General features: G+C 30.9%; 1 protein-coding gene across 5 annotated transcripts in view; it reads right to left on the bottom strand.

The window, feature by feature from the left end:
• LOC124422025 (receptor-type guanylate cyclase Gyc76C-like) overlaps positions 1–19,441 on the bottom strand; it is a 73,987-nt gene extending 54,546 nt beyond the window's left edge. The window contains exons 1-2 of one of the 5 annotated variants that reach the window (XM_046957899.1): positions 17,884–19,441; positions 1,336–1,458 (exon numbers count right to left, since the gene is read on the bottom strand). The gene's annotated coding sequence lies outside the window, so the exon portion shown is untranslated. The remainder of the gene's footprint in view (positions 1–1,335; positions 1,459–17,883) is intronic. The other 4 variants (XM_046957898.1, XM_046957900.1, XM_046957901.1 and 1 more) reach the window with 4 other exon arrangements.
• Between the last annotated feature and the right edge of the window lie 8,226 nt (positions 19,442–27,667).

Here is a 27,667-nt window from a genome sequence, read left to right as displayed (position 1 = left end):
TCAATGAAAAATTCTGTAAAATTCGAGAAATGTTCAGTTTAAATTCACGAGTCACGATATTCAACGAGATACTGAATATTAGCTCTCTTTTCTGAAGTTGATCATTAGATTCATTCGCGCGAAAATATAGAGTTTGTTCACGCACGTAAGCGCACGCGTGCGCACTTCGTTCGCGGTTTTTCATCGAGCTAGTTTTATGCGGCGTAGAGACCGTAATATCTGAATATTATGTTCTTCTCTCGTTCTTTGTATATTCATCATATCCACGTCATGATTGCACTCTTTTACAACTGAGTGAATGTATATGTGTGTGTGTGTGTGTGTGTGAGAAAGAAAGAAAGAAAAAAAGAAAGAGAGAGGGGAAAAGAAAGAAAAAAGAAAGAAAGAGAAAGAGAAAGAGAAAAAGAGAAAGGAAGAGAGAGAGAGAGAGAGAGAGAGAGAGAGAGAGAAAGAGCAAAGACGGAAAAAAATAGAGGAAATCGGACGTGTATACAGTTTTATGGCGGACGTGGTCCGAGATAACTCGTTAAAATAGTACTGCAATACTCGCTGATAAGACGTATTTATAACATAGTTTGTTTGAGCACGACAACCAGCTTGTCTTTTTCGTGAATGATATATATATATATATATATATATATATATATACATATGTGTGTGTGTGTGTATCGTTTGGATACATATATTTAAATTATTATGAATATATACAATTCTGAACAATAGATATTTTATAAATAAATATCTAGATATATAAGAATTTATTTAAAAAGATAAATTAATTTGTTTAATAATAAATGTTACATTTCCACATATGTATACTGATTTACAATTATATAAAAAATATTTATTTTCCAAATACCCAATTATCCTGAATTATATTGATTTATAATGTGCATATATATGTATATATGTATCTATGTATATTTATCGAATAAATAATATATATTTAAAATATTTATTAACCTGAATCATATGAAATTTTAACGAAGAATATCTATACAGAACGAACAACCTTAAAACATATCACTATGGAATATCTTCCATAATTTTGTAAATGAGAAGAAAGAAAAAAATTTGAACACTTATTAAAAAAATATATTAATCGTCGCATTATAATTTACTTAATAAATAATTTTCACTCAAAACAAGTCTCTCATCATTGAATCTATTTTTAATAGTTAATTAAATCAATTAAAATAACTTTAATGAATTCCTAATACATATAATATAGATATATGTATGTATGTGTATATATACATATACATATATATACATATGAATAAAATGAATTAAGGAGTTTGTTTATGATTGATCGATTCTGGATTTAATCTTTACCTAAACAACATGGCAAAGTGGCCTCAGCAGGAAGATAATCGATGTCTCAACGCTATTTTGTTTTCATACTGCTGCCAATTCGTACTCTTCACGGTTTCAGCCTGAACTGCTGCTAACGGCCACCTGAAATCAAAATCGACAACGTTATACATTGAGTAAGAAAAAAATCACTAGTACGTGCATTAGAGTGTGAAAGATAAAGTATCTTTAGATATTAAATATTTTCGTAATAAGGAACTATAAATTTATATCGATGCATACATGAAAATATAAATGTCTGTCAAACGATATTATATAATTTTTATATGTTTATAGAAAGAGAGAGAAGGCTGATAATTTCTTGGAAAACTAAAAGAAAAATTGAACCGATCCAATATCCGCCTTTGACATTGATCGTATTAAGAGTTTTAAACAAAATCTATAGATAAAATTGTTCGTTATCGATACGTTATATATCAGATAATCAATGGAATAACACAAAAGAAGAAATGATATATGCGAAAAAATATAAAAATATTGTAAAATAAATGTACAAATAAAATTAATCAATTATCGAAAGAATATCGAAAGAACGATCTAAATTCATTGTTATCGAAAAAAGTTCATACACATTTTTTAACGATAAGATTACTTTTTTATACATGTTACACACGTAAGTGTTTCTTTTTTTAGTATCTGACGAATACCAAAAAAAAAAAAATTCACGGAAGGAAACGTACGTAAGCCAATCGTTTATAACTTTACCATACATCTAAAGGCGTTTCTCATTTTTACATGAAAACAAACACCTGTTGGCACGTGTCACGTCCGTCAAAGCTCGATCATGCCTAGTCACTCCCGTAAAACGTAATTACATCAATTAAAGCGACACTCATGGATTTCTAATCGCGTTCGAGCTCGGACCACACCAGTCTTGGATTATGTCAGCCGTAGTTGGCATGCCGACGATTTTAATCGATTCTCTTTCTCTCTCTCTCTCTCTCTCTCTCTCTCTCTCTCTCTCTCTCTCTCTCTCTTCCCCTCTCTCCCTCTCTTTTTCTCTTTTCATAAGAACATAGAAACTTCAAAATTTTCAGAAATTTGACGTCTTTCGAATTAATATCATCGCTATTACATCACTCTATTATTCCTTACATTTATCATTCCTTACTTCCTATCATTCTTTACTCTATTATTAAATACATGCGATTGTGAAATTGTAATATATTAATAAATTTAATATAATTCAATGTGTGGACATTTAAATAAACTTCATAAAAGAAATGATGATGATGATGATGATAATGTAATTTTTTTATTTTTCATTCCCCTTATTTATTTATCTAAGTTATTGTAATATTTTTTTTTTAACATTTATAAATATAATATGATATATTATACGATCATATACTTTTTAAATATACGAGTACACATCCTATAAATACATTGAATTTATCAACAGTTAATTTGTTACAAGTCAATGTTTTAGTGAAAATATTAAAAAAGAAAGAATAAAAAAAAACAAATTAACAAAAAAGAAAAAGAAAAAACAAAAATTACTAGTAATATATTTAAGAAGCAACTTTTCGATCTCGTTTAATTTCATCTGTCCTCCCCCATTCGTATTCTTCTCTTTGAAAGAACGATCGCCCTTTAATTACGTAGCCGCCTCGGTGGAGCGATAAAAATGCGAGTTACGAGTTCGATTATAAACGGAAGGAAGGAAAAGGGGTAAGAATAAAAAGAGCATAAGGATCAGATTTATCTCGCGAGTATCTCGTTTCAGCCGTCAAAGGTAATAAGCTGTTGTCTCTCTACGCTTGTTACCGTAATGGAAGACTTATCGGATCTTACTCGTGTAAATAAGGCACACGAGTTTCCGTGAAATGCTTCCGTTTTTCTTATTATATTCTTTTTTTTTATTTATCAAAGAGGTTTCAGTTATTCGTTGAATGTTGTTCGAGTTAAAAAAAAAAAATAAATAATAATAATAATAACAATAAAATAAATAAATAAATAAATAAATAAATAAATAGAAAAGAACGTAATAAATGAATTATTTTTTCTATTAAAAATTATACACTATTATTATCTTTAATATTATTACCGAATATAATTAGATCGTTAAAAAAATTTCTAGATTTTTAATAAAAATTCATTATAAAAAATATGTTCAAATGAAATCTCTAATATATTGTTAATTCCTTATTCCTGTAGTATAATTATATACATTTATATACTTTATCGACGTAATCGTTCATTAAAAAAAAAAAAAAAAAAAAAAAAAAAAAAAAAAAAAAAATTTATATGAGAATATTTAATATTTATTGAAAATTATTTGAACGTACCGATATATCTACTTATATATTATACATACGAGATTACGTTAAACAATTGTAATAAAATTCTCTTAAAACTTCACGTATGTGAAGTTAATAAACTAAATAAATAAATAAATAAATAAATAAATAAATAAATAAATACATACATAAATAAATAAATAAATAAATAAATAAAAACGTTTCAAACATTAAATTTACATTTTCTCAAGAACTTCGCCTCTACAACCAACGATAATACCTCGCACGAGCAAGGTCCACTGCAAAATAGTTGCCGCTGGCAGAAACTGTTCGATCCTTTCTCTCCGTTCTCACGTGTTCATTTCTTTTTTCTATTTCTTTTTTTTTTTTTTTTATTTTTTTCAAGCGTTTTTCACACGCGATTTCTGAATGAACGAGCCAAACTACTCTACAACTACTACGTAGCCAACGTAGTATTCAAGCACACGATGAGAGAAGAAAACACGACAGAAAACATTCGAGTCGATTAGTTGATAAGCGCTTCGGGCAAAGAGACTTTTTTTTTCTTTACACTTATCCACATACATATCCACGTGTATATTTTTATATGTGTATGTATGCATATGTAAGATGTAAAGGAACACCCACGTAGATTCAAAGGAATGGCTCCAAGGAGAAAAGGGCGTGGATGATTTTACTATCCTTAAACAGGATGCATTCGAATAAAACAAAGAGAGAAAGAAAAAAGAACCGTGAAGTGGTCACAAAGGACACAAATAATTTTCTATATAAGGTATACGAATAGTATATAATAGATATAGTATAATACTAGTAGTAGTAGTAGATAATAGTAGTAGCTAAGAGGACGAAGGTAAGCAGCTGTAGGACCGGTAGGTTTGGTTTGCTCCGAGTTTGTTACAAGCAGGTCGATTGACCACTTTTTTTTCGTTCCTTTCCTTCTTTTTTTTTTCTATGATCTTTTCTCTCTCTCTCTCTCCCTCTCTCTTGCGCACGCTCTCTCTCTCTCTCTCTCTCTTTATTCTTTTATAATCCAAATTTTTCTTCGCGTTAAAAAAAAAAAAAAGAAAACAATTATAAATATAACACACACAAGTAAAATTTATAACTCGCTATAAATTATAGTATTAACCTTAAGACGTGAACTAATAATTTTATTAGAGAGAAACAAGAAAAAAAGAAGAAAAAAGAAAAAAGAAAAAAGAAAACAGAAAAAAGAAAAAGCTAATAAAATAATATATATGATCGAGATAATTTCAAAAGTTACATAGCGTTACAAAGAGTTATCCCGAATAACGATTTAGATCTAGATTTTTTTTTATTTTTTCTTATTTTCTTTTTTATTAAAACGTTACGTTGTTTTATCTTTGCTGTGTCACTTTCGTTCAACATTACTATCTCAAATCGAATCGTTAACGGTGATATAAATGTTACAAATTAAGATTGAAAAAAATTTACAAAATCTTCCTTCGCACAATTATTATTATCTTTTTGTCTATTATACTGACAATATCAAAGAACGTTTCTATGATCGCATAGAAGCACGTTAATAAGAAACCACTATGTATACGTTGGAATCTCCGCCATCAGGGACAATGCTCATTATTATATTACGTCATTGCGTAATCGACGTTTATGACGACTTTATGGAACTGGCCTCGTATGTATATTCCGAGTGTATAAGAGAGAGAGAGAGAGAGAGAAATTCTACACGTGTGCGTTCATACATCCACTCTCCTACACACATGCATACATACTTACACATATAAACAAACGTATATTAAAAAATACTATACTCATTCGAGAGTCACGTGTGTGATCTCTTCAATGAAATCGGGATAAATCGGTAAATATCGGGTCTCTTCGGTTAGAATTCTCTTGGCAGACACGCTGGCAGCATAGAACATGTTTCCTACTCGTTTTTATATGTATATATAGTGAACACTTTTATCCATGAAAGACTTAAGTACCTATGTGTATATATATATATATATATATATATATATATATATATTTGTATAAGTGCATTACATACACTCGTATGACACGAAGAAGATACATTAGAATGTCTGGTTGGACTGGCGGATAAGTTGCGATGAGCACATCGACTTTGCACTTCCGATTATTAATCCTTTTAGATGAATATATGTATGTATTTATATTTACAATTACAATCGTACGTTTTGTTATAATTAATGACTCTCCTTTCGATTTTCACACTTGATCGTTATAAGTTTATCGTTAAATATGTTTATTTATCTTTTTTTTTTACTTTTTTTTTTCCAAAATAATCTCGAACTAAAAAAGTATACTTTTCAATAATTTTATCGTTAAACTTTTACGAGATATATAATTTGATTCTGCGAAATTAATTGGAAAAATGTTCGATCGATAAATATGAGTATACGATGATATTTATTTCAATTAAAAATGAAATACTATTAATAAAGATAATAACGGTTAAATAAACAAATAAATAAATTAATTAATTAAGATTAATAAGATCAACTAATGAATTGTTGCGAATCAAAGTTATAATTGTCAGATGAATACCAATTGTAATACATACATACATACATATATACATAAAATTAAAAGGAAATTTGTTCAATGAAATTTTTTATTTGTTAAAAGATTATGCAATTTAAATTGAATAATATTGAGCGACAAATAGAACAATTAAGGAAGGATTCTTTTTTAATAGAAAAAAAAATAGTTAATTAGAGCACGTACGGTAGTGTTAACGTAAATTTCTTAAGCCCGTTAATAAAACATTCTCGAATCGAGCGCAGTAGTGGGTTTTACGTAATTGCGTGTACTCATCGTGAAACTTGATTTTCTCATTAGCAGGAGCACGTCAACTATCACGTACGTACTTGAATTATCGTTTCTGTCAACCGAGGCACCAAGGTTTATCTTTATGAAACATTATCATCTCGTCCTATCATTTAACTTTTTCTCTACACAAAGGACGATTAATGGATTCGTTAAAATTTTCAAATGTTTATAAATACTGTTTAAACAATATCGTTAATTGACTAATTAAAGAATATGACCTGTGAAATGTTTCCATCGAAAATATACTTTTTTTCTTTATTTCTTTTTCTTTTTTTTTTCTTTTTTTGATTCTTCGCGACGATCTTTAATACTTTTTCTTGTTCGGCTTTTTTTCTTTTTTTATTTAATTTCGACGATCGCACCATGAAGATAATAAATCTTCCTTTTTCGTAATATTCTAAGTAATCAATGACGTTTTTCTTTTTTTCTTTTTCCCGTTCAATCGATCTTCTGTTGAAAATAATTTATCATACTTTCTTTTTCATCAGAGTTTTATACATTTTTTCTCGCTCTTTCCTCAGAACGATTAAATACTTTTAATTTCAATATCATTACCAAGATAAAGATATCTATCTATCTATCTATCTATCTATTTATCTATCTATCTATCTATCTATCTATCTATCTATTTATAAATCTTTTTTTCTTCTCTTATTCACGATTCTTAGTTTTCCTCTCGATCCTTTCTCTAACCGAGCTCGTTTCTCTCTTACTTGCGAACGGCACAAAGTGCCGTAATATTCTATCGTGATGGGGTTATTTTCGTCGTCGTTCTCCTCCGCAAGGAGCGGACAAAGATATGAAAAAGAAAAGAAGAGAGCAAACCGTCGAGGATTCGCGTGAGTTTCGCTCTCATTGTATTGTCTTTCTCTTTCTTGTTACATCCTACACACACACACACTCACACACACACACGCGCGCGCGCGTGAGTATATATCTGTTTTTCTTTTTCTCACACATCCTTATGGCCAAAGGAATAACTGGATTTCCAGGGTAGGAAGGCGATCGGTCGAGAATATGCACGTTTTGCACTTCTCTTTTCTTTTCGTGGAGCTTCACAATATTCTGTTTCTCTCTCTCTCTCTCTCTCTCTTTCTCTCTCTCTCTCTGTTTCTCTCTCTCTCTCTCTCTCTCTCTCTCTCTCTCTCTCTCTCTTTCGTACAAACCTACGTAAGATTCTTTCTTTCTCTTTCAGCCTCCGGCCGATACTTTGAATCGCTTCGGTACTTCGTTTCGCAAACGAGAAAATGGATAACGTAAAATACAGGTTGATATAATAAGCATATGTATGTATAATATATATGCTCGCCATATTACTTCTGTGTTATTTAAGTAGCTAAATACAATGTCCGTTATCTATACTTTCGTCTTACGTTCGATCTATGATCCGATCAATATTTTTCTTTTCGATTTGGAATAACGTTCAAACGATTTCATCTTTCGTTTCTATCAAGAGAAAATATATTTCTCGTACGAGATCATAGTCATTTAAACTGAAAAAAGAAAAAAGAAAAGCAAAAAAATAAGAATAGAAAACAAGATCTTGCTTATTTTTTTGAAGCGTTAACGATCATTTCCTTTTTGAAATATAATTTTCAATATTTTCTTTGAAATTTGTAATTATGAAAACTCATTGAAAATACATCTTGGAATGATAAATTAATTGTCAAAAAATTTCGTTATACATTATTTAGTTTTTTTTTTTATACGACATAATTATTTATCAGTGAAAAATATCGAAGAAAGAGAAAAGAAAAAAAGAAAAAAAAGAAAAAAGAAGATGAAAGAAATATAAAATGATCCAGCAATAGTTGGGTATCACGTTGTTTTATTAAACGCATCCTTGGATAGTTAATCGTGTTCTCGAATAAAAGAAACATCGTGATCGCGAGACAAGCGTGCTCGTGATCTTGCGCGGCTCTCCTAAGTACGTCATCGTCGATGGTTTGTTGCACGTGAGTGCACTCTCGTTATTTAACGCTTACCTATAGCTCTATGCATTGTCATTCATTTTAAGGTACATTAGTAAACTCACGATTCAAGCTTTTGAAAGCGGGGAAAAGAATAGTAAAAACGTAAAAAAAAAAAAAAGAAAAAAAAATGAATAGTAAAAGAATATAGAAAACATATTTCTTAAGTTTTACTTCATTTTTCATAACAAAATTAAGTATTAATTTATATCTGAAGTAAATTATTATACTTAGTGTAATATAATGTTCAAGTTTTATATTTTGAATAACACATTTTATTTTTTTTTTATTTTTCTTTTTATTTTTAAAAGAATAAAGCTAAATCGTAGAGAATTAAAAAATAAGTAATATGTACGTAAGTAAAAATGATAATGTAACGATACGATACATAGCTATTTTTTTACGAATTCGAGCAAAATTAAACGCTAAAGGTGGCACAGTTCTAATAAATATTATTGAGTTTTCAAGTCTGCGAATAAATTTACGAGAAGGAAAGGTATGCTAAGTGATATTTGTATGAAGCTACGAGACGTTATTTGATAAAGATAAAATTCTATTTTTATGGATGCATTTCACGTACCTGAAGAATATCTCACGAGATCACTTCTTTGTGTTTGATAATTTCATAAATTAAAAAATAAAAAGAAAAAAGTAAACAAATAAAAAAATAAAAAAATAAATAAAAAAAGGAAAAAAATCATTATTCTAATATCGTTCACGATAAATCAAATTAATTTCTAATCGTCAATGTTTCTAATTAACATATTCTTTCTGTTGGATACTCCAGTAATTCTAATCGCAGGAATAAATCTTTTCAACGATTTTCCCTTTTCTATCGCGATTAAGAGATAAAAAAAATTCTATCGCGCAAAGAGTTAGAAAGCTAACATATTCGTATAAAACTTAAATAAATAATAACTTTCGTATAAAATTAAATAACATTCGTATAAAACTAAATAAAAAATAAACTAAACATATTCGTATAAGAAAATAATGTTGATTGGAGATTCTAATGAATTAACATGACAGAGAAAAAAATGTCGAAAGTATATAATTCATAGCTCACAATATTCGCTACAATTTCAAATAGACACACATATACATATACATATTGTATGTGTGTTCAATAGTAAACAACCCTTTCGACGATTTTAATTATGTATTTTTCTCAATTTCGTCTGTCTGGTTCTCTCTCTTTCTTATTTTTATTGAATCGACTTGAAAAAAGAACCGTACATGTAAATATGTATTTTGAATGGTAGATGAGACGTCAGTGGTTGCGTTTGTGATGATGACGCGTTTTCACTTTCCATGCTCTCGAGGAATCACTCCAACTATGATTCTCTCTCTTCCATTCGTTCGTTCATTCGCTCGGGTTAACGTTCGATAGTTGCGAAGGCCATCGCATTATTGCCAGCTGACTCGAGCGATTCTTTCCAAGCTCTTTGAATCCTACGATGAGCGACGGCAAAGAGACCAAGATAACCGTGCTTCTTCGTATCAGGAATATTCTCTAATAAGTAGTCTAAACGAACGTCACTCTTTTTGTGTGTTCATTTTTCCTTTTATTTTCTTTTCCTTTTTCTTCTTTTTTTTTTTTTTTGTATAAACAAATGATTTATTAACTTACGTTGTGTATAGCAATTTGTTTAATCGTCATGCAAAAGAGACGCCTGTAAAATTTTTCTCTATTTGTATCTAAATATATTGCCGCTAAATATATCGATGAGTTTTTGAATGAATAAAAAATATTTAAATAAAAAAGAACAGAAGAAAAAAGAAATATTATTAGTATTACTATTACTATTATTATTATTATTATTATTATTATTATTATTATTATTATTATATAATGACTGATTGACGGAATACGTGCAAAAAGCCTGTCAATTATCTTTGAACGTTCTTGCTGTTTGTTCGTCGTTGTTAATTCTATTTGGAAGAAGAAAAAAGAAGTAAAAAAGAAAAAAAAAGATAGACACTTTTTTATCTATCGATTTTTCTTCTCTTTGTTTTACATAAACACAATGAAAATATACAAGGTGAGTAAAAGGATGAAGAATAGAAAATAGGATAAATGAAATAAATAAAAATATTATAATAAATGAAAATTCAAAAATAAATGAAAACGAGTATGTGTAAGATTTAATCTCTTAATCGTTAATGACGACAATGATTTTCCTCATAGAAAGAATTCGTCGATCTCTTGTTCTCTCTTAACAATTGATTCTCGTCATGTCCGTCGCGTAAACAGATTTGACGAATTTAAATTGGCCGCGGGTACGTGTGTAACTCTTAGCGAGAACGAGAAAGAAAATATCTCGAGAGTGCTTGAGATTAACGTTCGAGGTTTGAAATAATTAAGCTCGTTAACGAAGTCGAGTGCTGTTTCTTCGTCTCCTCTCGAGTTTCTTCTAAGATAGAATTTACCGTTTACATTGAGAATCGTAAGAATGTTTATTGAGAGACGACCTCTAATCGAACGAGACGAGAAAACAAATTTTTCTCTGTCTGCGTTGTCAAAGAAAAAGAAAGAAAGAAAGAAAGAAAGAAAGAAAAAGAGACAGAGAGAGAGAGAGAGAGAGAGAGAGAGAGACAGAAAAGAAAAAGTAATAAATTATTCTTTCCGAAGAATCGACAAATTTTTCAACAAACGAACTACGTTCGAATATTATATTTTCAAACAACAAAATCTTCTTCGAAAGTTAATTAAACTTATCACTATACACGTATATTGACTTTTTCCAAATTTATTTTAATCGAATTATAACATGTTGCAATTCAAAATTCAATGAAACTTGCTGACGAATATGTTTATCGATATACACAAAAATATGGGAAAGAAGGAGATAGATAGATAGATAAATAAAGAGAGAGAGAGAGAGAGAGAGAGAGAGAGAGAGAGAGAGAGAGAGAGAGAAATATATTTGAAAGAAATATATTGCTGAAGCAATAAAAAACCTAGTAAAGTATTATTAGAATCGTCGATGGGATTTAATTTATACGACGATTGATTCTAATTCCTTCGAAAATAACACAGGCTAACCGGTTTTCTAGTCTATTAATAGAAACTAAAATCTCTCCATTCGGTCTCGTTCAAATTTTTTACCAACTAGATATCTCCATTTTTTTTTTTCATCTTTACTTCTTTCCTTCTTCTTTTCCTTCTTTTATCGGGAAGATAACACTTGGGGCTAAAAATAATCGTCGTTGCTTCGTATGATATATTTTTTTTTCTTTTTTCTTTTTTCTTCCTTTTTTTTTTAACGTCTCGAGGTCACAATTCCAAAGAATTCATATAAACATTCGTGAATTTCATAATGGAGCACGGCACCAGATAAAGTTCGTTGCAAATGGAAATTATTCGTGTGTTTAACTTTTCTTTTTTCTTCTTTTTTTTTTCTTTTTCTTTTAATCTTTTATAAAATAATTTTTATTAATGTTTAAAAATTAATTATATGTTATGTGTGAAACTCATATATGAACTTGTAATTAGCTACAATTATACTACATTAAGTAATATAATTTATACTTATAGCGAACATTTAGATACGAAATGACGATTAATTTTTTTTAGCAAAAACAATAAAATAAAAAATTAATTAAGAAATATACGTGTATGCATGACTGTGTAACAGTTTAAGGTTAAACGGTGTTATAAAGGATTCCAGATTTTTTTAGTGTCACTTCTTATTTACAAGAGAGAGAGAGAGAGAGAGAGAGAGAGAGAGAAAAAGAGAGAAAGAGACGAAAAGATCACGGTCAGCTAATGTCAACAGATCCCGTCTTAACGGTACATCCGCATGGCATATGCGAATATTTCAGAAAAAACGATCTTTCTCGAATGCCGATCGATTGTATATATATAATATCTATATATATATAGATGCGTAATACTAACGAATTATCCAGAAGGAGAGCGATATTATGATTTATAAATTCAAAACGATTAAAAAAATAAAGTATCGGAAACGATTGATCAACGTCGGATGATCGATTTATTCAACGTATACACGAGCAAAGTTTTAGATATAATTTTGCCGATTCGCAAAAGCCCGAGTATGTAACAGTAGAAAATTTACGCAATCTTGTTGGAAATTCATGGATTATGAATTTTTTTTTTATATTTTATTGAATTTTTACGATAATTATTTTTCAACAGAAATATTTAAATAATTGTACACATAAATATGTATCCATGTGTAACGAATTATAGAAAATTTATATTATTAAAATATTATATATATATGTATACATATATATATATGTATACATATATTTATAATAAAATATTAAATCCATATTATATATTCACACAAATATAAAATTTCGCATTTCGTAATTCACGAATCTCTTCAACAAAATTACACAAAATTTTTCACTTTATTGTAAATATATATTTTATTATAAAATCTATATATATATATATATATATATATATATATATATATATATATTAGGAGGACCGGAAAGTAATGTCGTTTCTGCGCATGTCGATATTTAATTGTGATTAAAAATAAAAACTTGTTAAAAATTTATTCATTTGAATTTAATTTAAGAAAGCGATATTACTTTCCGGTCCTCCTAATATAAAATTGAAGATTTGAAGATATATAATTAAAAAATTATCATTAAGATACTTTTATTCGGAATAAGAAAATTCTATGTTGCAACGTTTTCGGTTATGTTGTGATTAATGTAATTAAATAAGGATTTATTAAATTGTCAAATTGAAAAGAAATATCGGACCGCAGGAAATGAAAGTAACTCGGGCCAGGCTCGTTTCGAAAGAACGAGGAAGCTCTTACGAGGAAACTCGGTGCACGCGGAGCCACGCGAGAGTCATCGGATCGACGTAAATCAATCTCATAGTGGCTCTCGTAGGTCGTTAGTGCCGCGAGAAAGAATCTCGATAGAAAGCCTCTTACGTTCCTTCGTCTCGAGCTTATCTCTCCGTTAAGTAAATCTCTGTTAAGAGGTCGAAGGCACGAATACTTCGGATTCCAATGTTGCTCCTTTCCTTCTTCTTTCTTTCTCTCCTCCTCTCCGCCTCTCTCTCTCTCTCTCTCTCTCTCTCTCTCTCTCTCTCTCTCTCTCTTTCTATCTCTCTTTTTCTCACTTTGCAAAGAAATTGAAATTTTTCAAACATTTCTTAACAAATAATTGCGTTACGATATATACACACACTTAAGAAATCTTTATTATTTTTTGAAAATAATATTCGTTATTATTCGAGAAAAAAATTTAGTAAGTGTAATTATATCGTTAATTATTATAATATAAAAAATATTGCACGAAAGATATAAGACGGATACGAGGATTTATATTAAAATTCAATGATAATAATTTAATCATTAATTATTGTAATATTATTAATTATTTATAATTATAATTAATAATTCATAATAATTATAATGTAATTAATAATTAACGATTCATTTATTCCCATTGGATTTTAATAATATAAATCTTTATTTAGTTCTGATATCTTTTTTGTATAAATTTTATTTTGAATAAATTAATCAAACATACCTATTGGACATATAATACATACATATAAATCTCGTTATTAGCGATAATATTTATTTCTCATAATCGTGATAATTAATGCGTTTTAACGAATGACCTTTCTATAAACATTTTAGAACTTTGATATTATTAGAAATATTGACATAAGGGAAAACTTATGATTGTTAGAAAATACAACAAAAGAAATATCGATCTTTCTTACACGATCGTGTATTCCTTTTTCTGAGAATGAAAAAAAAAAAACAAAAAAAAACAAAAAAAATAAAGAAAAAGCGAAAAAAAAAAGAAAAACAAATATATAAGAAATATGTAAAAGAAGCTATCGATTCTAAGAACAAACGCGTGCCGTTTCTTATGTTCGTAAAGAGAAAGAGAAAGAGAAAGAGAAAGAGAAAGAGAAAGAGAAAGAGAAAGAGAAAGAGAAAGAGAAAGAGAAAGAGAAAGAGAAAGAGAAAGAGAAAGATAAAGAGAGAGAAAGAGAGAGAATGAGATAGAGGGACAGAGAGGAGAGAGAGAGAGAGAGAGAGAGAGAGAGAGAGAAAATCTGCGTTAGGAGGAACAGTCCTCGAATTCCATGTAGTCGATGAAGCAGAAGAAAGTCGGGAAACCTTTATTCTTTGGAGCAGCAGTAAGACTAAAGTTTATATTCTCTTCTCACCGATACCATCAACTTGTATTGCTTACTACGTGTTTATGAAGATATTGAACGCGTAGCTTGACGACGAGTAAACAGATACGAGAGGAAACTACCAATGTTTTCTTTACCTAATCATCACTCTACGAGGTGTACTTTTAATTGAAAACAACGTTTCGAAAATTGTCCAAAACATTATTTTATGACAAACAACAACATGGTTTTCAATAAATGTAATTGTTTCTATGTTCTATTATAAAACGATACAAATGTTAGAAATATAAAATATGTATTTATACAATATATATATTTTACGAAGATATGAAATATTATATTATGCGATATAACATTGTTCAAATGTATTTAGACAAATATGAAATATTTGTAATATTTGCATTATTTCATTAATAAAACTTTATTGATTTAATTAAAATCTTTATATGTTAATGAGATTATCATTATTTAAAGATTATTTTTAATTCGAATAAAATTACCGGTACCATTCACGAAATTGCATAAAAGATATCGAAGATGTGATAATATTAAAAAAAAAAAAGAAAAAAAAAAGAAAAAAAAGAATGTACACGATCGAACGACCTTGAATTTGCAGCTGAAAAAGAAAGAGAGAGAGGAAGAGAGAGAGAGAGAGAGAGAGAGAGAGAAACTTGCAGATCGACGAACCGTCCTGCGGAACGATTAAACGTCGAAGAGTTATCGCTCGTTAAGCTACCAAGCAAATAGAGTTTCTTGACCGTGAAGTAATAATGCTCGAAGGAGATCGTTGCGCCTTGTTAAGATTGTTAAGCACGGAGTTCTTCGTCGGACTTGGTACGTTCAGTTGTATCCTCACTGATTTTGACGCCAATGTCGCGTGGATTTGTTAAAAGATAAAAACAAAATATATATGTATATATATTTTTTTTATTCATTCGCGAACTAATTTATATAAATTTATTAAAAACAATCCAAGTATATATTTTGAAAAATTATATCAAGAATATAATATCAAGAATATAATATCAAATTATCATATATCATAAATGATTATAAAAATGAACGTTCTTTTACGGTAATATAATAATTAAATAAAGAAATACGTTAATGAATTGCAATGAGAATGATTTCGTAATAACATTGGTACCTATCGATGATTATTATGTTAATGATGACGTCAAATATACAAATATCGGTAAGATGATCGTTGAAAAGTGATATAATAACGAACGTAGTACGTAATCCATCGCGATAATCATCCTCCTTTCATCGTGTTCGAAATAAAAATCACCTGTTAATCGTTCTTATCTTTGAGCAAAGCCAGACGAACGTTCATTCTTGAGACGTAACATACTTAAAACTCGAGTGGAAAAATTTCAAACGTGCTTTAAGAGGAGATTACAAAATCCAATATGAAATTCTTATGCAAATATTGTTTGCATAAGAATAATTTTTCTTCTTCTCTTTCTTTTTATTTTTCTTTTAATATTCATTCCTAATTTTCAGGATACTATATTATTGCACAGGCAGACATGTAAATAAGTGAAAATTAAAAATTATTTAATATACTGTTAGTATTGAATATATAATGAATCAAATAATTATTATATATTCCTTTTTTATATTGATAACATACTAATAATAATAATAATAATAATAATAATAATAATAATGTACTAATAATTATTATAATGATAATTATTAATACATTATTAATATAATAATAATAATAATGAAATTTCATATTACTTATTAATAATGAACATTACCCTTTTTCTAAATAGTACCGTCTATTAATTTTTGTTTTTTCTTTTTTTTTTTTGACATCAATTTAAATTACATTTATTCATAATTATTCGAACAATAAAGACATACGTTCAATAGGTCGAACGATCAAATTGCCAAGCTCTTGTCAGTGTATGATTACATACATACATATATACACAGAGCCATCGCCCTGTCGAATACAATTCAAAGTGAACTTCAAATATTTACGTCTCGCCTCATTTCCAGGATATGTACATGTACATGTATATATACATATACATATACATATACATATACATATACATATACATATACATATATATATATATATATATATATACATATGTAAAGTCCAGGAACACGTGACTCTCGAGAGGAAGCTTACAATTATACAAAAAAAGAAAGACATGAGAGTATAAATTTTCAAGAACTTATTGTTAGACCAACAATAAAACATAAAGGGGGAGAAGAAAAAAAGAAGAGAAAAAAAAGAAAGAAAAAAAGCACGAGGTAGATAGAGAGAGAAAGAGAGAGAGAGAGAGAGAAAAAGAAACAAAAACACAATCAAGGATAATATCCTTTTCTTACAAACTAGAAAGAAGATAGATAGATCCAATAGGCTAGAGCTTTCACTACGAAGTCGAGAGGCCTATCGAAGGAAGAAATCGAAGTTGGCCGAGAACCAGGTCTAAAAATAGCTTGAGTGCAAAGGGTTAAAACCGTGAGAAAGCATCCGAGAGCGCGTGCTCGTGGCATCCCGATTCGAATTTCTCGATCGGAGGAAGAAGAAGAAGAAGAAGAAGAAGAAGAAGAATAAAAGGAGGAGGAGGAGAAGGAAGAGGAGAAAGAAAAAGAAGGGAATGAGAGAAGGGAGACAGAGAAACGGAAGATAAGAAAAGAGAGCAAATCCGTATGATCTCGAGACGATCTCGAGACGACGACTTCGAGATATCTTTCCTAAAGCGAAAGAAAGAGAGAGGGAGAGGTAGAGAAGAGAGAGAGAGAGAGAGAGAGAGAGAGAGAGAGAGAGAGAGAGAGAGAGAGAGAGAGAGGCGGCAAAGTCGAGCGGATGTATCGAGTCGAGTGAAGTCGCGTGGTAGCGGAGTACGAAGATTCTTTTCTTCTTCTTCTTCTTCTTCTTCTTCTTCTTCGTTGGACGTGCCATGACCGTGAGAGAGAAAGAGGGAGAAGGAGGGAGAGAGAGAGAGAGGGAAGATGATGATGGCGGAGAGGAGTATACGAATGGACGCGACAAGGATGGACAGATATAGAAGACGAAAGAGAAAGAGAGAGAGAGAGGAGAATATGCTGGCTTCAAGTCGATGGACGAAGAAAGAAGAGAGAGAAAGACGAAGAAAGAGATTGGTGAAGGAGAAAGAGAAGAGTGTATATCGAAAGAGAGGGAGAATGGAGAAAGAGATAAAGAGAATAACAGAGGAAGAGAGACAGAGAAAGAGAGAGAGAGAGAGAGAGAGAAAAAGAGAGAGATAGGTAGGGTGCGCACACGGTTCTCTGTTACCTGCGACTCGTGGCCGTGTCCAGCATGGTAATCCAATCCCGCGGATGAAAGAGAGTGGAGTGCTTCGTCGATGTGTGTTTCGTCGTGGACGGGTATATATGTGTTAGTGCGCGCGAGTGTATATATTCGCGAGGGCTCAGAGGGAAGCTCGGTAGGCTATCTCGACATCCTCGCGAAAAAGTCGGCGAACTTGGTCCTCCTTCTACTCCTCCTCCTTCACCTTCTCTTTCTCTTTCTCTGCTCTTCGCCGGAAAGGAACGATAGAGAGAAAGAGAGTGATGAATATTAGAAAGAGTCAGATGATCGATATTACTCGATGATGGTTTACGTTAAATAACACCAGCAACAACACCAGCGTGTAACACTAGATTCTCTAATTTATTAATGTTGTACTATATTCCTTTATTTCTTCCTTCCTTCTTTCTTTCCTTCCTTTCTTTCTTCTTTATTTTTTCCCCAAATGACGTTTATTTGTCGTTATATTTAAGTGTATCTGTTTATTTATTTGTTGTGTGCCATATGTGTGTGTGTGTGTGTGTGTGTGTGTATGATGCGTGTATACGATGCGTGTCGATGGATATCCGATGAAATCTTCACGAAAAAAAGAAAAACAAACGAAGATGTAGCACTCACTCGCATAGGCGCGCACGATCAACAGAGTATCCCTCGTCTCTTCTTTTTCTTCGTTTTCTTCTATTATGATGAGGAAGAGGGGGAGAGAGAGAGAGAGAGAGAGAGAGAGAGAGAAAAAGTGTGTGAGAGACAGAGAGGAGAGAGAGAGATGATGATGATGATGATGCGGAGAAACAAGAAAGAGGAAGCTCTTGTACTTGTGCGCGCGCGTACGTTCACTTGAAAGGAGGAGAGAACGCGGAAGAACGCGGCCTCGGAGCCGCGAAACTTCCAACTCTACGAGGAAGATGAAAATTAAGAAGAAGAGGAAGAATAAGAGCACAGCATTAAGAAAAGGAGAACGTTGCTCTCCTTTTATCTATCTATCTATGTATATAAATATATATATATATATATATGTATATATATATTTTTCTTTATTTCTTTCGTTCTTTCAGTTTCTTTTTGTTTTAGTTCCTTCTTTCTTTTTTTCTTTCTTTCTTTCTTTCTTTCTTTCTTTCTATTAGGTCCTCTTTAGAAGATATTCTCGTACCAGCCGACAAAACGCGATCGCGTATATTATCGGACGATTCGAAGGTCACGAGGTCGAGCACACTTGCTTGCGATCTATTAAATCGATTCGTTGCTTTTTCGGTGACTTGTCCTCAAATGTAACACTCCTTAGGATTACGTCGATGACGTACTTGGTTCGTTTTGATAAAATTATACCGACGATTACAACGATCGGATTGACGAGAGAAAACGACGATGACGATCGTCCCGATCGAAAAAAAAAAAACAATTGCTCAAGAAACTCAGATACGACCGCGCTTTAGCAGAGGCCGCAACATACTGAAGCGAACACATGATCGCAAGGGGGCTAGTGCCGTCTGCTGCCGTTCAGATGGAGCCACTGCGACCCCTCTGACTTCTCTCGAACCACGATCGAGTGATCGATTTTTACGCGCGGTGATCCGAAAATCAAAATTTTTCCTCTCGACTAATTTTCCTCTTTATTTATTAATTTCTTTTTTTATTTATTTTTATTTTTTATTTCATTATTTTTCTTTTCTCATATTCTTCCATTAATCTCGATTTATTAATTGTAATTACTGTTATTAACTACCATGAATTTAATTTGTATTTATTCCTTTTTATTAATTTTAATTTATTTTTATCTTACTCGAAGTAAATATATTTTTTATGTTTGAAAATATGAAATTTGTGAAAATTATGAAAAATTATATATAAAGTCTTTATTGTTTAATGTCGGAATGTAATTCTCGTGTAAATGTTTCTTTTTTTTTCTATCTTCGATAATGCAAAATTTCCCATATATATTATTTATTTATACATTATAATTATTTTCAATTTTTATTTATTTATTAAATGCGTATGACCATAAATGTTTTTCAGATATCTCTTCGCAAACTCGTCTCGATCGTTTTGATAGAAATTTATTAAATATAATTAAATGCAATGACTTTATATGTCTCATTTAATTATTTCCTCTGAATTTAATATATTTCGTTACTATATATTTTACATTTACCTTTTGCATTTAATTAAATATATAAAGTTATTTTCCTTTCCTGTTTTTTTCTTCCTTTTTATCTAATTTAAAGAGAGCCTGATATTTCTATAATATATAATGATAAACGTCTAATTGGTTCAAAATTGGTTCTTCATAGAATTAAGTTTCGTAGTTTGAGAATATATTTTGATTTTTTGTACTCTCAATTGTAAGCATCGTATAAAGGCCATTCTCGTAAAAAGAATGAAAAAGAACTTAATATTCGTTAAAAACTCAATAGTAAATCGATTTTAAAAAATTTACTTTATAACTAAAATAATTAATAAATAATTATCAATAATGTATCTATAAACGGTGAACTTTTCGCCATAGTTTCAAATAAAAAAAAAAAAAAAAGAAAAAGAAAAAACAAACGCATAAATTTTAATATCAAAAACAAACGAAATAGCTCATTTTTTAAATAAGCGGAGAACTCATTAAAAACAAAATTTTGTTTCTTATCGCGTAGATATACCAACCGCGATATCGCTGCACGCTTCGTTTCTTTTTGGCCTTATTTTCGTATATTTTTGAAACTTACTCAGCTCTTTGGTTTCTTTATACGTGCTGGCGTAGAACGTGGAGAGATAAAGAGACCAAGAAGATTCTTGTCGGATGTATTCGCACGAACGAGCACGTGTACCGAAGATGTCATTTACGCTCTTAACTGTTTGCAAATCCATAGTCTGCTCGAATGTAATCTTATTTACGAGTCGAAGTTAAGCGGACTAACAGTGTTTGCTTAGTTTCCGTCGACGAGACCGAAGATGCGTTTTCGATTTCTAGTAGCGTAGAAATGTAGATATGTATGTATATTAAAATATGACGAATATAGGTATGCATTTAACATCGTTAAATTGAATTTTTATTTTTAATTATTAATCTTTAAATTATCAATAAACGTAATCAAGACGCAGGATATTTTAATAAATTTCACGAAATTTTTACATAAATTTCATTTATTCAAATAAAATCGTCATACATATTGATTGCCATCAGCTAATAGCATTGATAACGATCAACGAGCCATGACTCCAGTAGGTTTGTTCGTTCGTCCTTAATGATATCATGTTTTATATGTACGCGTGTGTCTGAAACTGGAGAACACCATAGCTGGTAATTTACACGAATCGTTTTATCTTCATATTACTCGAACTTGTTCTCGTAAACGTATGGAGGGAATGGTAAAAATCAATGAAGTCGAGTGAAAATTATTCGAATAAAATGTAACTTCTGTTCGCCCTTTTGAAAATACACTGGGTGAAATAATTGATAATTAAAAATCGACGAGAAAGAACGTTTGACTTCTATATTTATGATTAGTATATTTCCTTCGACATTACGATCGTTATAAATTTTCTGTTAACTGTTTCATGATCTTATCTTCTCTTGTGTAATGTGTTGAAAGAGTATATTTTTACAAATATATAAAAAAAAAAATAACAAGAGAGACAGAGAGAGAAAGAGAGAGGGAGAGAGAGTAAGAGAGAGAGAAAGAGAAAGAGAGTTCTATAATTAACATTATCAGTGATGATATATCTTTTGTTTTTGTTATTAATTTAATTGTACTTTCTCCGATGTCACGATCATTGTTATATAAATTTCCAAAATTTTATGATCTCCTATTTTCTCGTGTAATGTATTTAAAGATAACAATTTTATGAAAAATAAAAATAGAGAGAGAGAGAGAGAGAGAGAGAGAGAGAGAGAGAGAAATAAAAAGAGAGAAAGAGAGAGAGAGAAAGAGTTGTATGTATTATTTTGTCCCTCGTCACATTTAAAAGCAACGAAAATGAAATTTTTTTGAGTTACAATTGTTCGAATCAACGTGACTCGGAATAATTCACGAAAATATTAATTATATAGTAATGTCGCAAATACATTACATACGAAGAGAACTTAGCAACAGTGACGTCGCATAAGAGACGTATAGAAGCGCCGATTGGCCGCTGACGCTCCTTATCTTATCTTTTTTCCGAGTGTCAACACGAACGTTCTTCTCGATGCTACGATGTGCCATACGAGTATTAACGTTGAGCGCTCTTGCTTGTGGATATCGCCATATTTCCCTCGTCTATCTCTTTCCTTCTCTTTTACTCTCTCTTTCTCTCTCTCTCTCTCTCTTTCTCTCTTTCTTTCTCTTACTCTCTCGTTATAGAACACAGTGTGTCTTGTTGCAGTATTTAAAATTGAGAAATGTTTCTCATTTCCAACGATTTTATCGTACGTTACCAAGTCTTAGGAAATTAAAAGAATATTCATGATTTAATAATCCCTTTTAAACATTATGGATTATTACATCCGTTAAAAATATCGGGAAATGTTTTTCATTTCGGACGATCGTAACCACTCATATCGTTAATAATAAAGGATGGGAAAGTAAAAAGAAAATTTAAGATTTCAAATTGACTTTAAACATTATAGATTATTATATCCATTGTATGGATTTAAAAAATCTATCTTATGTCAAATGATTCTATATTGTTCGTTAATAAGATTGATAAAATAGAAGGAAAATCTGTTTTAAAAGATTTATGATCTACTTTAAGCATTATAAATTATGACACATTTTTAATAGCAAGTAAATTGTTATTGATGATGGAATATCGAAGATATCTTGAAATTTTAAACAAACTCGAGAAAATCACTTTAGAAAGTGGCGAAATGGAATCGAAGGAAGTTCGTTGCGAAAATAGCATCGATCGATAAATCAAACTCAAATGACGATTCTCTTTCTCCCTCTCTCCCTGTCTCTCTCTCTCTCTCTCTCTCTCTTTCTCTCTTTATCTATCTATCTATCTATCTACCTGTCTATCTCTATCTTTATCTCTCTCTCTCGCAAAGCGTACGTGTCGAATCGTGACGAGTTTATTTTGAGCCACCTCTAAACGCGCATATCTTATGTAAAGTAACCGCATATGCGTGGACAACAACTCGTTTGTGCCGCAGGTGCGATCGTTATGGAGATACGATCGGCGCTTCTCGCGAGTTAGGAATGGAAAGAGACAGAAAAGACGACGATGAGAAAAAGAGAGAAGGAGAGAGAGAGAGAGAGAGAGAGAGAAAGAGAGAAGAAGGAAGAGAAGAAACAGATGTAGAATGAGAAGTAGACGAAGCAGATGTAAAAGGAGAATTAGAAGAAGCAGATGTAGAAGGGGAATTAGAAGAAACAGATGTAGAAGGAGAAGTAGAAGAAAAAGAATAATAAAAAAGTTATATTTTTTCCTCTCTTTCTTTCTCTCTTTCTCTATCTCCATCTTCTTCTACATCAATCTATTACACCTACTGATTTCCAAGCAGGAAACGCATAGCTTAGAGTAAAGTGAATCAGAAAGAGATAAATAGAAAAGAAAGAGATGGAAAAGACATATGTAGATGAGAAAAAGATAGAAATAGAAGAAACGTGCGTAGATGGAGATGAAGTAAAAGAAAAAAAAAGAGAAAAATAGGAAATTATTTTCCATCTCTCTCTCCCTCTCTCTCTCTCTCTTTCTCTTTCTCTTTCTTTTTCTACATCAATCTATTACATTTACCGATTTAAAATCGGAAAACGAGTTGCTTGGAGTAAAAAGCATTTGATATATATATTGTCTCTCTTTGTCTCTCTCTCTCTCTCTCTCTCTCTCTCTATATATATATATATATATATATATATATATAGATAGATAGATACAGATAGTGTTAGATAAATAAAGATAGAGACTACGATATTATCGCATGCTTCGGTAAACAGTCATAGACGTCATCGTACATCGTGCGTGTGTAACCATATCCGAATAAATTATCTCTCTCTCTCTCTCTCTCTCTTTCTCTCTCTCTTTCTCTTTCTCTTTCTTCCTCTCTCTCTCTCTTTCCCTTTTTTTTACATCTTTTTTTCTACACTCTTGTACTCCTCGAAAACGCTTCCGTACGCCTTCGTATCGACGAAGAAGATTTTTTCTTTGAGTACCGCAAAAGAGCTCACAGTACGGCGTGCTCGGAACGTAAATTCTCGGAAGGGAGATAGACAATTTATCTTCGGTGATTCGCCTACGCCTTCGAATCGGGAATTTCACCGCGAGCAATGTGTAAAAGGAAAAGAGGGAGAGAGAGAGAGAGAAAGAGAGAGAGAGAAAGAGAGAGAGAAAGAGAGAAAGAGAAAGAGAGAGAGAGAGAGAGAGAGAGAAAAAGAGTTAGAGAAGACAATCTGTCTCTCTTTCTCTCTCTCTATCTCTCTCTCTCTTTCACTGTCTCTCTTTCTCTCTATCGGTCATTTTCTCTATCGACTAACGATGAATCGACATGATTATTATTTTCCTATTGAAAGCTCTTCACGAGCCGAGCAGCATGCTGACGTATTGTTCTACGGCGGATGAAGATAATTCGTGTCTATAAATAGATTGGCCGGCTGGCAGAAGAGAGTACTAATAAAAATACGCTTCTAAAGATCGCTCGGAGTCACAGCAAAGTCAAGAGACTCGACCCGATCAACTCGATCTTTAATGACAATGAAAAAACCGGTAGAAATGAAGAATTTAAAAATATTTGAACATAGTTTTGGGAGAAGATTTTTTTTAGGATTTATTTTTTTTTTTTAAGAGGGAAAGAACAGCAAAAAACAAAAAGATATATATATATATACATTATATTTTTGTAGAAAGGAAGTAAATCAAAATGGTGATCCGAGCGAACGTCCCGTTCTCATGGCAGCAGACGTGCCATTTGAAAATTACGGCGCCGCTTGTTGCAACCTATACAAACAAATCGGCTATTACGCGACCGTTATACGATAATCGTGCTTGACGTCAAATATTAAATGATTTCGCTGCGTGAATCAGGCTGTTTAAATTGTTCCCGGCTTGATTGAATGATGGCCGCTTCTCTAAGTTGGCCGACAACCACTTTAACGTAAATAAGATGGTACCCCATTCCGTACGTAAGAGTTGCCTCGTTATACAGGGTGACCGTCTACGAACTGGATCGTCGGGATACTTTACAATCTCTCAATATCTTATTCTCGATCATTTCTATTTCTTTCCCTCCCACAATTTATCTTTTTCGTCTTCTTATATAGTAATGTTCTAAGAAGAATAGAAGTATAGAAATTCTTTTGTAAATTCATGTTTTCTGTCTCTCTCTCTCTCTCTCTCTCTCTCTTTCTCTCTCTTTCTCTTTAATTGAATCATTTTGTCAAATATTAACGATCTTATCGTGCCATAGTTAAAATTATTTGCACTTATACGACGTTCCTTTCGAACGGAGAACTTATACAGAAAGAAAGAGAAAGAGATAAAAAAGTGAGAAGTAAATATTTGAAGTATTTAAAGTATTTGCTTTCTCCCTCTCTCGCTCTTTCTCTTTCTTTCTCTCTCTCTCTCTCTCTCTCTCTCTCTCTTTCTTTTCCTCTTTCTCCCAGTATAACTCGTATCTCGTACCAGCACGCTTTCAAATTCCGCGGTCCGTCCGCGGACTTGGCGACTTTGCGTATAATTGCGCATAATAATTCGTGCAATAAATTCAACAGTCGGCTCTTATATTTACACGAGTCGTTCGCACTATCCAGAGTTGCCTGTTGTACTCCGTGATTATGCGATAGTGAAATGAGCGTATAACGTCTCGTGGCAATACCAAAGAAATATTTTAATCGATTGTCGTCCTTTTTCTATCTTCGTGTGTAACCGATGATAAGGGAATTGTAACATGTTTGTTGGAAAATAAACGCAAAGCTATTTGTCTATTGATACGCTTTATACCGTACTATGCTTAATTATTAATTAATTAAATGGAAAGTGTTTAGTGATAAGCTAAAAGAAAAATTGTGATTGTACGTATTTTTATTTGCCTTTTTTCCTCAATGGAAATAATAATTATTAATATTAGTCATTTGTGTTTTTTTACTTATTATTAACTTTTACATTATCGATTTTTTAATTTATGTTTATTAAGTTGATCAATTTACCGATGTTATTCTTACCTACTACGAAAATAAGCAACAATTCCTAAAAAATGACAACCAGATATACGCAGATGTTAGCAGTACTCTTATAATATGATCTTTGTGTTCGTTCTTGATATTTAATCTTATTTAAAAATTCGCTCGATTCAAATCGATCGATATTAACGAAAAAAGATTCGAACTACGATTTAAAACTATTTGTTTGCGTGCTTTTGATCGCCACAACTATCGACTTTGTCCACTTTTCTTCGAACGTGCAATTGTGCGAGACTCGTAAGCAGTCGTGCGTGTAAGATAAAAGTGAAATGGAAAAAGTGGAAACGCAATACGCACAATCGTCTTGTTGCTCTTCGTCTTATGGTTCATGTTGATGATCTCGTATTTAATTAATTTCCTCAATAATAATGATAATAATAATAATAATAATAATAATAATAATAATAATAATAATAATAATAATAATAATAATAACAATAATAATAATAATAATAATAATAATAATTAAACGATACGTTATCACTTTCGATTCGTCTTATATTATCTTTTATAAAGGAATAATGATTCTGCATCACGGTCATGAATTTTTTTTCAATGAAATTGGCTTAAATAATGTTTATTTAACTTGTTCATATCTATGTAACATTTCATTTTATTTTAAATTACATAAAAAGTGTATTTCCTGCACCTTTGAAAAATAAAAAATAGAGAATGAAATTATTCATATTTTTTTTTTGCAATGTTCGTTTAATTAATACTTCTTTATTATATTATAATAGATTTAAGTACTAGTGGCCTGACAATCGAGTGTCATAATTAAGATAATAGTTATTGATAATACTTGTCTTTAAATGGCATTAATGGCAGTGTTGCAATAGTCTTTGGAAAATTTTCATTGTTTCATGCTCCGATTTCTGAAAAATTCTCTTTGACTACATTTATTAACGTATCTAATTATATACCTTGTCCAAAATTGTGCTATGCGTGAAAAAATAAAATTGACTAGACTTATAAAGGATAAAAAGCACGAGCCTTCGTGATTAATCGTAAATATATAAATGTATATGCACATGCTAAAATCGCGAGGTATACACGACGCGAAGAATACTATTTCTTCTCTTTCTATTTAAAAATAATATAAAAAGATCTCTTCTAAGTGTCTCTCTCTCTCTCTTTCTCTCTCTCTCTCTCTCTCTCTCCTTCTCTCTTTCTCTTTGTCTTTGTACGTGCAACATATGCTTTGGTACATCCTGCATTATGAATTAAATCTTAAGGGAACTAGGGAAGTTTAAAAATTCGAAAAATTCGATGTTATTTGCATATTCTAATAGTATCAATATTTAAGAATATCTTTCGGTCAGAAAATTATAAAACATAGTGTTACCAAGCAAATGGGCATAAGGTTTCCATTGGGTAGGTCTTGTAAGAATCTATGCGATTTAATGAATCTGCTAAATTTTCTTACTTGTACACCAAACGATAGAATAGTGAAATTCATTCAACAAGCAGCTTTAACGACAGAAAATTTTTTGAATCGCATAAGTGTACGACCAACATAATATATTATAATAAAAAGATTATGTAGAAACTTTAAACGCGACTTTCTCGAAACTACTTTTTTGTTTCATTATTTTATCTTGAGATATAAAGTTGAAATTTATATAGAA

This window comes from Vespa crabro, chromosome 2 (genome assembly GCF_910589235.1).
Source record: "Vespa crabro chromosome 2, iyVesCrab1.2, whole genome shotgun sequence".
Taxonomy (NCBI): domain Eukaryota; kingdom Metazoa; phylum Arthropoda; class Insecta; order Hymenoptera; family Vespidae; genus Vespa; species Vespa crabro.
This window is presented reverse-complemented; position numbering and strand designations above follow the sequence as displayed.